The following is a 14,710-nucleotide window of genomic DNA, read 5'->3' as shown; positions in this document are numbered from 1 at the left end:
TCATAGTCAGTTGGTATATGCTCAAAGAATAGAAATTAACTTAAATATTAGTGTATGTAAAACATATTGAAAGGCAGTATAACATAGTGGAAAAGTCCTGGACTTGGAATCAGGAGACCAAGTTTTGAAATCAACTCCAGACACTTACAAGCTGTGTGATCATAGGCAAGTCGCTTAATTTCCTCATCTGTATGATGAGCATAATAATACACATATTACCCAACTTGCAGAGTTGTTGTGAGGAAAATGCTTTATAAAAATTTAAATGCTGGGGGCAACTAGGTGGCACAGTGAATAGAGCTCTGGCCTTGGAGTCAGGAGGACCTGGGTTCAAATCCAACCTCAGACACTTGACACTTGTTGTGTAATGCTGGGCAAGTCAATTAACCCCATTTGCCTCACCAAAAAAAAAAATTTCAAATGCTATATGAATGTGAGCTATTGTTAGATTTGGGAAGGAAAACTATTACAAAAAGGAGAGATGCTATGCTCCAAAAATCAAAGTATGTTTATTTGGGGATTATCTATGGCTTTGGATTATTTGCATCACCATTCACCTCTTTTAGGCTAAATATTTGATTTATTTGTAGTGGTGTTAGGGTAGAAGAACATGTTGAAAAATGAACTCTGGTAACTCCACCTGAAGGTAGGTTGGAGAGAGGAGGACATATGCATGCAGTCAGTGCTGCCGACCATGCTGGTATACAAACACCAGACTTGCAAACCTTAAGTGATATATTGTGTGCATTGTAAAAAGAAAAGCCCAGGTAATGGCCTGGGGAGTAGACTTTGTTCTTGTGTTCTTTTATGTCAACCTCTGGGTGACTTCTATGTGGTCCTTGTTATAGACCAGAGTTTCTTTAACTTTTTCTACTCGCGACCCCTTTTTGCCCGAGAAATTTTTACACAACCCCAGGTATATAGGTATGTAAAAATAGGTACACGAGTCAAACATTTACTGATAATAAACCATAAATATATTTATTTTAAAACAACTCTTTGGGGTGTGTGTGTGTGTGTGTGTGTGTATAATTTTACCATTTATTAAAAATGAAAGCAAATTTGTATACTAATGAGAAAGATGTTTTCTCTGTTTTCACATAAAGAAGTAAACCTTGGTGGAATATTTGATACTGTAGGACGTAAAGCATCATCAACATTTTTCAGAGTTGATTGATATTTTGATTTTATAATCATTGATGGTGAGAATGCTGCTTCACATAAATACATAGTACAAAATGGCAGAAGTATGTTTAGGCCATTTCAGAAATTGTTGGAAATTCAGTCCTAATTCCAAGCCAAAATTCATTTAATGATTTTTTAGAAAACTCAAGTTTTAAATCTGTGTCACTTGATAACTTGGCAAATTCTTCTTGAACTTTTAATAGCAGATGACTGATGTTTTTTATTTCAATTTGAGTATGGTTCATGAACCCAACTTAGTTTTTTAGAAACAAAATCTGAAGGGAAGCATTTCTGAAACTGTGTCTCCAAGCACTTCAGATGATCAATTATAACTCTTACAGTTAAATCTTTGGGAAGGTTACTTTCTATTATAAAATCATCTGTAGCAGTAAATATTTCTAAAGAACCATTTTCCATCTTATTCTTCCAAAAATATAACAACTTCATCTTTCAATTTCAGTAATCTGTTTAAACTTCACCCTCTTGAGAGCCACCTCACCTCTTCATGTAGTATTAAGCTTTTGTAATCAGAGTCCATGTCTTCCAAAAGTTTGAAAACAAATGATTGTAAAAGATATGACTTTTAATGAAGTTAATGATTTTGATAGTATTGCGCACAACATCTAACTCTGATGACACTTTTTGGGCTACATGTGCCTCCTGATGGGTCATGCAGTGAGTAAAATTAATATGTTCATTGCCACCAGCTTTAACTTTTGCTACAAATCCAACATTCTCACCCATCATTGCTCCAGCACCATCTGTATGGACTCCAATGCAGTTTTTCCACTGTAAACCTTCATTAGCAAAAAATTCATAGACTTTAGGATATATATCTTCCCTTCTTGTGTGCCCCTCCAAAGGGTGACAAAACATTAATTCCTCATGTATGCTTCCTTCATAAATATATCTCATATAAAATAACAACTGTGCCATGTTAGAAATATCTGTTGTTTCAGTTAACTGAATTGCAAACTTCAAGCTGCCATTAAGCCTGGTAATAAGCTACTGGAATTGGTCATTACTAATCTCAGAAATTCTTTTGGAAATTGCATCATTCAATAAAGAAATTTTGCAAATGTTATCCCCATACTTTTTCCCATGAACTATTCTTGACATTTTAATAGCAGTGGGTAACACAAGATCTTCTTCTATTGCATAAGGCTTTTTAGTTTTTGCAATTAAACAGGAAGCTTCATAATCTGCAAGTAAATACTTTCCATTGACAGCAACAAATTTCTCAAAACATTGTTTGGGTTTTTTTGAAGATTTTAAAAGTTGTTCAAAATTTTCCTTTGGTTTATTGCAGTACATTGTATGCTTGGTATTAAGATGTCGTTTTAGTTTGGCTGGTTTCGTGCTTTCCACAGTCAAAACTTCATTACAAATTAAGAAAAGAGGTTTCTCCACACCATCATCATTATTAGAAGTAAATCCATACTGCGAAAATGATTCAACATATTTTCTTTTTCTTGTCAATTTAGGTGTATTGTACCCTGAAAGTCAAGACTCTGCCACATTGTATGTCAGTATTAAATTTAGCCATTTATCCATAGTAAAAAAGTGTCCTAAAATACAATTTCTCCAATGAACACTAGCTTTAGTTTATGAAATTACATTTGTTTGTGCTTAATTTTTTAAAATGATGTTCACACTTACATATACATATAGCAGTGATGGTGGAGAAATATTATTAAACAGCTCTTGGCTTTACTTGATGCAATGAAACACATATCTCTGTAAAAGAAGGAGATAACAGAAATTTTTATAATCGAACATTCTAACACATATACAATCCAAAGATATACTAATTTGACACTTAATCTTGAGGAATGATGGTAGGCAAATATTAAAAGTCATTATTGTCCATAATTAAACTGTTACATTTCTGTAAGAGCAGAAAACTTTGTATGTACAATAAAAGCACTGCAATTCATAACATCCAATAGTCTTGAATCTGAGCCAAGGTGCTTCTGCCAGCATTCGTTGGCATTGCATGGTATGACAGCATGCACAGTGCAAAGTGCACATGTTGTGTGTTCAGAACCAAGACTGTAGTGAAGTCTCACAATGCAACACAGGCAAGTACTGCCAGAAACACCTCAGATTCGTCATGTATTTGATTTTGAATTAATTTTTGGTTGTGGTGTGTTCAGAAACCTTTTACTGTTGCCAAATTTTTCGCGACCCCCACATTCAGTTACACGGCCCCATATAGGGTCCCAACCCACAGTTTAAGAAGTGCTGCCATAGACCATCTGTGAGATTATAAGATGCAATCAAGAACTCATGTGGCTTTTCTGTGTTCCCTGGGTCTCGAGGATAAGTCTGTGATAGGGTCCTGGGCTATTGCAGAGGCTAAACCCATAGAACTCATCTAATGACATATCAAAGATTCATCCTACAGAAGCAGCACCAGGATGAGACGTGCTTAGACACACATCACACATGAATGAAAGATTAAACTACTGAGATGTGCAGTATAATCAGATAGTTGTGTAATGAGATGTGGGACTAAATGAGATGTGTGGCATGAAAATGAAATTAGATAGTTTGTAAGAAATAACAAACACAATGAAAAAAACATGTTTCATATAACTACCTCCCATTTCTTTCATCCCTTTGGCTAGTTTAAAAACATGTCCCCCAAATTTTCCCTCACACCCACCATCCTGAATATATTAACCACCTCTTTTCTGGAAAATCTTCATTAGTCGTCTACCACTAGACCCAGAAATCAAAATTCTTTACTTCCAGGTTCATGGCGCTCTTCTGCCATCTGATTAGCTTTCCTTTTTTTTTTTCTTAGTTTGGTGGTATCACAGTTAGAGCACTGGACTTGGAGTGAGAAAGAACTGGGTTCAAATCCCATTTCACATACTTATGATCCTGGTTAAGTCACAACATTTCTGAGTCTCAGTTTCCTCAATTATAAAATGAAGAAGTTGGACTTGTCAGTCAATCAAGATGTTATCAAGTACTTAGTATGTACCAGACACTGTGCAAAGGGCTGAGGCCCCTTCCAGCTTTAAATCTATGACCTTATAATCATACCCCTGTAGGTGGCTGAGATAGAGAAGATAAAACTCACAAGACTGGAGAAGTTTGAGTAATTGGAAGCCAGGTGTTTGATGGAACATCAAAGTACATATTGAAGTCCCTAAGGAGAAAGAAAAGATTTGGGATAGGTAGAACAAAACACTATAAGCTCTGAACTCTTTACAAAAGAGAAGAGAGGAGGAAAAAACCAGTAGATTACAACAAGAATCTGAACTCAGTGTGTTCTAGATGAATTTATAACATTGAAAAAGGACACTTCTGGCCCTTAATCCTATCTAGACTCCATTCTCCCTTGGCCATGTGGTCCAAGGCCTTGGTGTTCTGTTCACCTCAGCTTACTGGCCACTCCCATCCAGATCCTCCTTAGACCCCCTCCTCCAGTCACCCCAAACTACTTGGCCACTCCTAGATCCCTCCCACAATCTTTCTGCATATAAGATCCATCTTATCTTCATTAAAGTGCTCAGATTCTTAAAATCTAGCCAAATGCTGAGATTCTTAAAATCCAGCCAATGCTCAGATTCTTAAGATCTGGCCTGCTTTGCATTATCAATACAAATGCTCAGATTTCTTAAGAGTCTGCTCAGTATGACGGATGTTCTAATAAACCTTGTCTTTGGCTGGAAAAAAAATGCTCCAAAGCACTAAAAATTAGAGAAATTAAAATTAAAGCAACTATGAGGTTCTACCTCACATCCTCTAAGAATGGCAAAGCTAACAAAAAAGAAAAAAAAAGATGGAAAATGTTGGAGAGGCTACAAAGAAACAGGCGCATTGATGCACTGCTGGTAAAGATGTGAACTGGGCAATCATTCTAGAAAGCAATTGGGAATTATGCCCCAAAACTAACTGAACTAAGAATGTTATCAGTGATATCAATGATACCAATGATTAGACCTAAGCTCTAAAGAGGTTGGAGAAAGAGGAAAAGGTCTTTTATGTATTAAAATATTTATAGCAGCTTTTTGTGATATTAAAAAACTGGAAAACTAAGGAGGGTGTCCAATATTGGGGACTTGCGGAGCAAATTATAGGCTATGGGGATGGTTTCAGATTGACTTGGAAAGACTTACATGAACTGTTATAGAGCAAAGTGAGCAGAACCAGAACAATTTATATTATAGCATCAATATTGCAAAAATAAATAGTTTTGAAAGACTTAACTCTGACCAATTAAATAATCAACCGTGATTCCAGAGGACCAATGAAAAATACTTCCTACCACATGACAAAAAAGTGGATTAATATGAAGAATGATAAAGGCATTTTTGCATGGAATTACCTTAAAGGAGAGATTACTCAGTAAAGTCTAGAAATGGCAGTGAGGGAAAGGAATATCTCTACTCCTGCTGGTCTGGTATGTTAATGGAGATGTCCATCTTTCCTGGAGAGAGAGAAACAATGAAAGCCTTGTAAAATGAGGTCTTCATCATACCACTTGAATAATGCTACCTTTTAAATTCACAATGAATTGGAACATAATGTATAATCAAAATTTCCTGAATACATTTTGTCATCTCTAACAGATAAGCTAGAGAAAGCCTAAAGGTCTCAGTTTAAGGAGTATACTTTTAAAAATGTGAACTTAATGACTACCAAGTAAAATTAGTGTTTCCATATACAAAGTAGAGCAGAAAAAGAGGTTTAGATGTGAAATTTCTAACTTCTTTTACACTCAGCTTGTTTTATCTTTTAAGTATATAATAGAATCAGCATGTCCCTTTTGAAGCTGTCTTCCTTGTTCAAGTTTCCTTCCAGTCTTCTGTTCTCCGCTATGAATTAAAAAAAAATGCTTCAATAACTTATCTCTCTCTTCTAACCTCTTCTCCCTCCCACCTCCCAAAAATAAAAACCCTTGCAACAAATATGTATAATCAAACAATATTCACACATTGGACATGTCTGAAAATGTATATTATTCTGTATCATGTGACTTCTCTGGCAGAAGGTGTCAGTAGCTTACTTCATCATTAGTCTTCTGTAATCTTGGTTGGCTATGGCATTGATCAGAGTTCTTAAGTCTTTAAAAGTTTCTTTTCTTTATAATGTTGTTATATTAATAAATTGTTTTCTATACACTTTACTTAGCTTCAGTTCATTTAAGTCTTCCCAGGTTTCTCTGAAACCATTCCTTTTTTTATGTTTTTAAAGGTACAATAATATCAAATATCATAATCTGTTCAATCATTCTATAATCAGCAATCCCTTAATTTCCCATTCCTTGCCACCACAAAAACAATTGCTACAAATATTTTTGTGCATATTAATTAAGGACTGTTCCTTGAATATTGCTTAAGTAATATGAATTTCACATACTGTAGTAGTCCAATTTCAGGGGAATAAGGTTGGTATGTTTTGGGGAAGGAGGGGATTTCACATGAAAAACCCCTATCTTTCATTGTTACAGCCTGCCCATGAAATTAAGGAACTGTTTTTGAGGAATTCACTCTTAAAGTGTTGCCCTGAAAGGAGTAACACTTGGAAACCATTCATACCTGGGATCAGTTTGATTCAGAGTAGCTGGAAATGTGACATGACAATAAGTTTTGCTTGGGAGATGATAAGGAAAAACAGAAATCCCATTGAAGGGGGTTTTAAGCAAACAGAAGATTGATACCTTAGGGTATGAGGTTCTCTGAAAGAAGAAATGTAGAGAAAGGATAGATGGAAAGACTTCACCTGCATTTTGATTTTATCTTAGTATTTCCAAGCCCAATATTACTAATAGAGGGAAGACGACTAAACATTCTCTGCCTGCCTGCCATGGTATCTGAGACTCCACCATTCACTCCTTGGGGTCTTTGATGACTTCAAAAGCATGCTCTTGAAATTGCAAGCATTCCTGAGAGTTCTTATATCTGAAATTACCTGTATTTTTAGCTTACACATTTTGGGGGATTAGTTAACTGTCTGGGAACAAAAAGATATTAATAAGAGTAATAAAACTTGGTATCATGGATCACCTGGTATCATGGAAAGAGTGATGAATTTGGAGTCAGAGGACATGACATATCCTATTTCTGTTTCTTGCTACCTCTGTGACCTTGGGTAAATCATTTCACTTGTCTGGGCCACAAATCTCTCATCTGTAAAATGAAGCCTTATATTAGATGACTTCAAAGATCCTTCACATCTCTGAATCTATGATCCTAAAGGACCTTGGACATCATTTACCTCAGCCCTTCACACTTTACATTTTTGAGAACAAGAAAAGTGAAATAATTTGTCCAAGATCATACAGGGGCCACTAAAAGCTGAAATGTAAGTTAAGAGCATGCCAACAACAAACTCAGGTTTTCCTACTTTTCAGTTTCTCCTAGGTCTGATCCTGCTAGCAACCCCCCCCCATGGAAATTGTGGGTAAGGAACCCAGTAAATAAAATGGTGCTGCTTGCTTCCCTATGATCTGATGGCCTTGGAGTTATCAACAGAATAACTAACAGGAGAATTAGAGATTTTGAGTGTCTCCCAAATACTTGACATACTGCCTTGCACACAGTAGGTATACAATTATTTGGTTCTTTTTAACCTTTCTGAACGTCCCTTTTCAGTATATTCTCCTAGATCACCATCCTCTCTCACTAAATATGGGTATGCCCCAAGACTCTGACTAGCCTTTTTTTTCTCCCTTTAACTTCTGTCCCTTGATAATCTACTTAGCTCCCACTGCTTTAGTTACCTCTATATACCTCTGAATCTTGAATCTATATATCCATTCCTAAGCCCTCTCCTGAATTCTAGTATAATACTGCCAAATTCCTGACAAACATCTTTTTTGATGCTCCATAGGTATCTCAAACCTGACTTGTTCCAAACAGAAATCATTACACTAACTAGTCGTAATACCTTAGTCCCTCTCTTTTCCGTACTTCTCTATTTTGTTCAATGGGATTATCAATCAACATTTTAAGTGCCTACTATGTTCCATAAGAGCAGTTAGGTGGCACAATGGATAGAGTGTCAGGTCTAGAGTAAGAAAGACCCATCTTCCTGAGTTCAAATCTGATCTCAGAGACACTTACTAACTGTGTGATCCTGGGCAAATCACTTACCCTTGTTTGCCTCAGTTTCCTCACCTGTAAAATGAGACAGGGAAGGAAATGGAAAACCACTCTAGTGCCTTTGCCAAGAAAATACCAAATGGGGTCATGAAAAGTCAGACAAGACTGAAATGATGGAACAACAAATTTCCCAGGCACTATGATAAGTGTATTGTAATATTACTATACTTTCTAAACCTAGGTCTGTGACTTTAATTCTTCCCTTTGTGTCAACCCTAGTAGCCAAACAGTCCAAGTCTGGTTAATTCTACCTCCACAAAATATCATGTATGAGTTTGTTGCTCTTCCTTCACACAGCTTCTACCCTAGTTCAGGCCTTTCTCATCTCCTGTCTATAGCACTAGAACATCCTCATCAGTCCTCCTTGCCTCCAGTCTCTCCCCTTTCTGATCCCTCTTTGCACAGATATTAAAGTGATAGTCCTCATATTCAGGAAGGTGCTGGAGTCAGCTCATACTGCCTTTCAGAATTTACTTGTTAAATTTTCAGTAAGAGCATTTATGCCTTGGAAATTGACATAATATTTACAAAGCATTGGTTGATTCATTGTATTTTTTAATTATCTAGACTTTAAAAAGTGATGGAGAAAATGTTAATTGTGCAGATTAAACTAAAAGTGTATTGTACATCCATTTGAGAGGGGGGAGAAAGAGCTAGTTGTTTAGCGTTTCCTAACACATCTCTGTTTGTATACAACTACTTTGCATATGTTTACATTTATTCATTTCATATTGTACCGTATGTGTTTTTATATGAACTTGTTGTCTCTCCTTTTATAATGTAAGGATAATTTCTTTCTTTCTGTTTGAACCACAAATGCCCAACATTGTGCCTGTCCCATTGTGTGTGCTTAGTAAATACTAACTGATTGATTCATTGCTTAGTCATGTGATTCCATGAAGGAAAAATTCTCAATAATTCCCTCTAATCCCTCACATCACATGCTGAATCCTCCACTTGGTATTTAAAATTCTCCAAAGTTTGGGACCCACTTACCTTTCTAATTTTATTTCATACGATTCTCTTCTAATCAAGCTGTTCCCTTCTCTCCACCTTTGCAAATACATTCTTTCCTTTCTGCTTTCCCTCTTTTCCCTTGCCTCATACAATCCTTAGCTGTCTTCAAAACTCAGCTCTGGTGCCAACTACTACAGGTCTATCCCAGTTTCTAACCTTCTCCCCCCTCAGCCTATTATTATCTCTCCCTGTCTCAATATTACTCTGTATTGTTTTTCAGATATTTTGTATTTACTTGCTTTAGATACAGCATGTACACCCTAGTGAAATGTAAGCTCCTTGAGGGCAGGAACTATTTTGGTTTTCCTTTATTTTCCCAGTGACTAGCATAGTTCCTTGCACATAGCTGATATTTAGTAAATGTTTGCTAAACTGAATAATTGCTTGTTTAACTGACTTGTTCACTTATTCAGGGAGCTCTCCTTCACTTAGAAAGACCAGATAGCCTTTTAACAAGTTATTCCCTTTTATTACAGGGTTCAGTGCTCTTCCCACTGGTTTCCATTGCTATTTCAGGGGACAGAAAGAAAATCAATTTTCTGGCGTCTCCTAGGAAGCCTGGCTGAAAACCAAAAGGGAAGTAAAAGCAGCCCAAACACTGACTCTATGGTCATGAGCTCATCTGCACAGGGAGACCTTTCAGGAGATTAAAATGCGGTTGAGAATGCAACTCAATTTAATTTTAGCTCATTAAAGCTGAGTAGAAACAGGGAAATCATTTGCTATTTCTCCTGTGCACTAAATGGTTGACCTGAGTGATGCTCAGCTGATAGGCATAGATGCTGTAATTGAGGCAACAAGGGGAATCATTGGGAAAACAACCCAACCTGGATGACAGATAGATACTTGAGTGTTCTAAACCAATGCAATAGCCTGATGCAGATAATAGATCCAAGCACCAAGGTACTGGAAATGGATCAAGGGCCAGCATTCATCTGGAAAAGCAATAAATAAAGCAGAATCCATTACCAGCATCTCCAAATGTACACAAATCAAGGACATGGGAATTACATTGCAGTAGGATGAGATGGATAACTTTGAGGTCTTCCTCTGAAAAGAGTTTATGCAGTGGTTTATAAGAACAGAGCACCATGTTGCTTTGGGTGGCAGCATTTCTCTGTGATTTTAAAAATCTTATTAATTTTGTGTCAGTCATTATTCAAAAGATGGGTTTGTGTTTTCCTAAGGCATGTCTCCCTCTGCCAGATAAACCAGTACCACACTGAGCAGACACTTAATTCCACAGAATGCCACACAAGGAAACCATTGATATTGAAATGCAATTGTCAAAACCCCTTAAAAAACAACAACAGCCCAACAAGTCCACAGACTTCAGGTAAAGAACCTTTGACCTAGAGGGTGGTGTAGGCCGTGGAAGAAAATGGAGCCTTGAGAAGAAGAGGAGCAGTCCTCAAATCTTTACCCTACTGTGGCTCAACCTGGGCTTCATTTCTTATCCCAACTGATTAGTCTTTTATGGGACAGCACACCAGAACTGATGGATTGAAAGCTTCTTTTGTGTATATTACTACTAAAAGATCTTGCTTTGTCTCAGTATAAATACATCTTTATATTCTCCCTGAGTCACTCAAAATATGTCCTTTGGGGGTACAGTGATTCAGATTTGTGATGTCACTGTTATTAGGAATTCCCAGAGAAGAAATTCCATCTAAAAACATTCATTTAACTATTAATTTTAAGTATGAGATCTCTATCCAATTATTAAATGAAATGAAAAGCTATCTGAAGAAATGAACTACATCAATATTGATATTCTAGCAATAACTGAAATTAAAAGACAAGAGGATACAGCTAATGGAAGGATGGGTCATAAACTCTACTTAGAGTAGAAAATATTCAGTCTTGAAAGCACTGAGAAATTGCTTTATAAGATATCTCTAGTAGGGGGAAAATTCCCCCCAAAGTGAGAAAAATGACAGCATTAATACTCCCAAAATGTAGTTGAAGGAGCACCTGACACCAGGAAAGATGGTGGAATAAAAGAAAGCAGGATAGCCCAGGTCTCCCTCATAACCACTCTGACATGGATTGAGAAAGAGTGTTCCAAATGGAGAGTGTTCAGAAAATATAAGGAGAAATCACAATGGGTAAGTTTTTCAGTCCATGTCAATATAGTGATTTAGCCAGAGGCCTAGAATACATGGGGAGAAAGTACAGCTAGGATAGCCACTGTAGAGCCTTCAGATCCCAGAACTGTGCTGGAGTCTGTGGCTATATATGTTTAGGGCACAGGAAGAAGAGCAAGCTAGAAACTGTTTCTTTGACCCTAGAGAAGGGCATTGGACCAAGCCTGAAATGAGCTTGGGATATGTAGCTGGATAACCAGAGCAGAGAGTGCCAACCAGGGATATGCCTACAGTTCTGTTGCTCTGACTCTGGAGCAAGATTCTACTGGCCAAAGTGTATGCATAATTGTATAGTTCCAAATTGTTTTCCAGAATGGTTGGACCAGTTCACAGCTCCACCAACACATCCCCTCCAGCATTAGTAATTTCTGATAGGTGTGAGATGGTATCTCATAATTCTTCTAGTTGTCATTTCTCTAATTAATAGTGACCAAGAGCATTTTTTTCTTGTGTCTACAGATAGCTTTCATTTCTTTTCCTGAAAACTATCTGTTCATATCCCTAGGCCATTTATCAGAGAATGGCTCTTCTTTTTATAAATTTCACCCAGTTTCCTATATATTTGAGGAATGAAGCCTTTATCAGAGAAACTTGTAATAAAAATTTTTATATTATTTCATTGTTTATAGTATATTTTAGCAAAATGCAGTTTCCCTCATTGTCTCTTTTACTTAGGTCTATTTTTGCTTTTGTTTTGTTTGAGATCATGATTGTTACCTCTGCCTTTTTTACTTAGCTGAAGCAGAATAAATTCCTCTCCAGCCCCATATTTTAACTCTCTGTGTCTCTGTTTCAAGTGTGTTTCTTGTAAACAACACATTGTTGGATTCTGGTTTCTAATCTATTCTGCTATCCACTTCCATTTTGTGGATGAGTTCACCTCATTCACATTCACAGTTATGATTACTGTATATTTCCTTCTCTCCTATTTTATTCTGTTTATCTTTCTTTTTTTTTAACCCTGTCCCTCCTCAAAAGTTTGTTTTGCTTTTGACCACTGTTTCTTTTAATTCACCCTCCCTTTTATCACACCTCCTCTTTCAGTTATCCTTTTTCCCTCCTACTTCCCTGCTAGGTAAGATAGATTTCTATGCCCAATTGAATGTGTAGATATATTCTTCCCTCTTTGAACCAATTCTGATGAAAATGTGGTTTCAAGAATTGCCCACCACCTTCCCCATTTTCCCCTCCACAATAAAAGCTCTTCCTTGTGTACCTCTTTTATGTGAGAAAACTTTTCCCCATTCTTCCTGACCCTTCTCCCCTCCCCTAGGGCATCCTTTTTTCTTACTCCTTTACTATTTTTTGGAGATCATCCCAATATAATCTACTATGTTGCCCAGACCCAAACAGGAGTCAGGAGTCTACAAGCGATTAGACCATGCCCCACCTAGATCAAACTGCTTACAGCCAGCTGAAATTTTGCAGATCCCTGATCTGAGGCTCCTTCCACATCCTTGAAAAAAACAATGTTCAATATCCACGAAAAGCAACAATAGGACTTTAGAGGAAGTGAATAAATCAATAAACATGTACTAATTGCCTACTATTACTCACTTCACTTTGCATGTGCTTAATTTCAATTTCAGAATAAGATGCCCCTCCCAGGATAAGCTCATCACTTCTAAATTCAACTTCTGGCTGCTAACTCAAGTCTTGATTGACACCTCCTCCCTCAACCTCCTCTCCCCTTTGATTGGAAGACTGGAAGATGGAGTACCAAACTCCTCCCAATGCCTTTCTTTCCAGAGGGCAGAAACTGCACTCTCAGATCACTCCACTTTGCATCTGCTGTTCATCCTGGTTTCAACCCAATTTATCCCTCTCCACACTCTATAAATCTCACCACAAATGAATATTTACAAAAATGCAAATTCCCAAGAGTATCAGAAGAGGAAATAGAATACTTAAATAATTCTATTTTAGAAAAAAGAAATTGAAAAGGTCATAAATAAGCTCTCTGGGGAAAAAATCCAAAATCAATTAGACTTACAAGTAAATTCTACCAAAAATTTAAAAAACAATTAATTCCAATATTCTACAAACTGTTTGAAAAAATGGTAAAGTAGTGCCAAATTCCTTCTATGATATAAATAAAATGGGGAGAGTGAAAACAGAAAAATGAAAATACAGATAATTTCTCTAATGAATACTGATGCAAAAAAATTTAAATAAAATATTAGCAAGGAGATTACATTAATATATAACAAAGATCATACACTACGAACAGGTAGGATTTATGCCAGAAATGCAGGACTGGTTCACTACTGGGAAAATTATATGCATAATTGACCATATCAATAATTTAAAAAACAAAAATCATATGATCATATCAATAGATGAAGAAAAAGCTTTTGACAAAATAAAACATCTATTCCTATTAAAAACATTTGAGAATATAGGAGTGAATGGAGCTTTTCCTAAAATGGTAAGTGGTATTTATTTAAACACAAGAGGAAGCATTATCTATAATGGGGATAAACTAAAAGCCTTTCCAATTAGATCCAAGGTGAAGCAAGAATGTCCATTATTACTATTATTATTCAATATTGTACTAGGAAAAAATGTTATCTTTAGCATAACACAAGAAAAATAAATTGAAAGAATAAGTATAGTCAAAGAGGAAACAAAACTATTATTTTTGCAGATGATAAAACTTAGAGCACCCCAGAGAATTAACTAAAAACCTAGTCAAAACAATTAACAACTTTAGCAAACTTGCAGGATACAAAATAATCCCACACAAATCATCAGCATTTTTATATATTAACAACAAAACCCAGCAGGAAGAGATAAAAGAAATATTTAATTCAAAATAACTGCAGACAGCATAAAATATTTGGGAGTCTACCTGCCAGGATACACATATGAACTATATTAACAAAATCACACAACACTTCACACAAATAAAGATAGCTCTAAATAGAGATATATACATTGCTCATGGGTAGGCAGAGTCAATATGACAAAAATGATAATACCATCTAAATTAATTTACTTAGTAAATGCCATACCAATCAATCTACCACTGAATTATGTTATAGAGTTAGAAAAAATAAGAACAAAATTCATTTGGTAGAACAAAAGATCAAGAATATCAAGGGAATAAAATGTGTGTGTGTGTGTGTGTGTGTGTGTGTGTGTGTGTGTGTGTGTGTGTGTGTGTAGGAAGGCAGAGAGCTTAGCAGTACCAGATTTCAAACAGTATTACAAAGTTGTAATCATCAAAACAATTTGGGA

General features: G+C 36.2%; 1 long non-coding RNA gene across 1 annotated transcript in view; it reads right to left on the bottom strand.

Moving 5' to 3' along the window:
* Positions 1-2,704: 2,704 nt before the first annotated feature.
* LOC110209011 (uncharacterized) overlaps positions 2,705-14,710 on the bottom strand; it is a 79,870-nt gene continuing 67,864 nt past the window's right edge. The window contains exons 2-4 of the long non-coding RNA XR_002324710.2: positions 5,528-5,629; positions 4,277-4,345; positions 2,705-2,922 (exon numbers count right to left, since the gene is read on the bottom strand). This is a non-coding gene — a long non-coding RNA (uncharacterized LOC110209011). The remainder of the gene's footprint in view (positions 2,923-4,276; positions 4,346-5,527; positions 5,630-14,710) is intronic.

The sequence above is a fragment of the Phascolarctos cinereus genome, unplaced genomic scaffold (assembly GCF_003287225.1).
Source record: "Phascolarctos cinereus isolate Bilbo 61053 unplaced genomic scaffold, phaCin_HiC Scaffold_2;HRSCAF=192, whole genome shotgun sequence".
Taxonomy (NCBI): domain Eukaryota; kingdom Metazoa; phylum Chordata; class Mammalia; order Diprotodontia; family Phascolarctidae; genus Phascolarctos; species Phascolarctos cinereus.
This window is presented reverse-complemented; position numbering and strand designations above follow the sequence as displayed.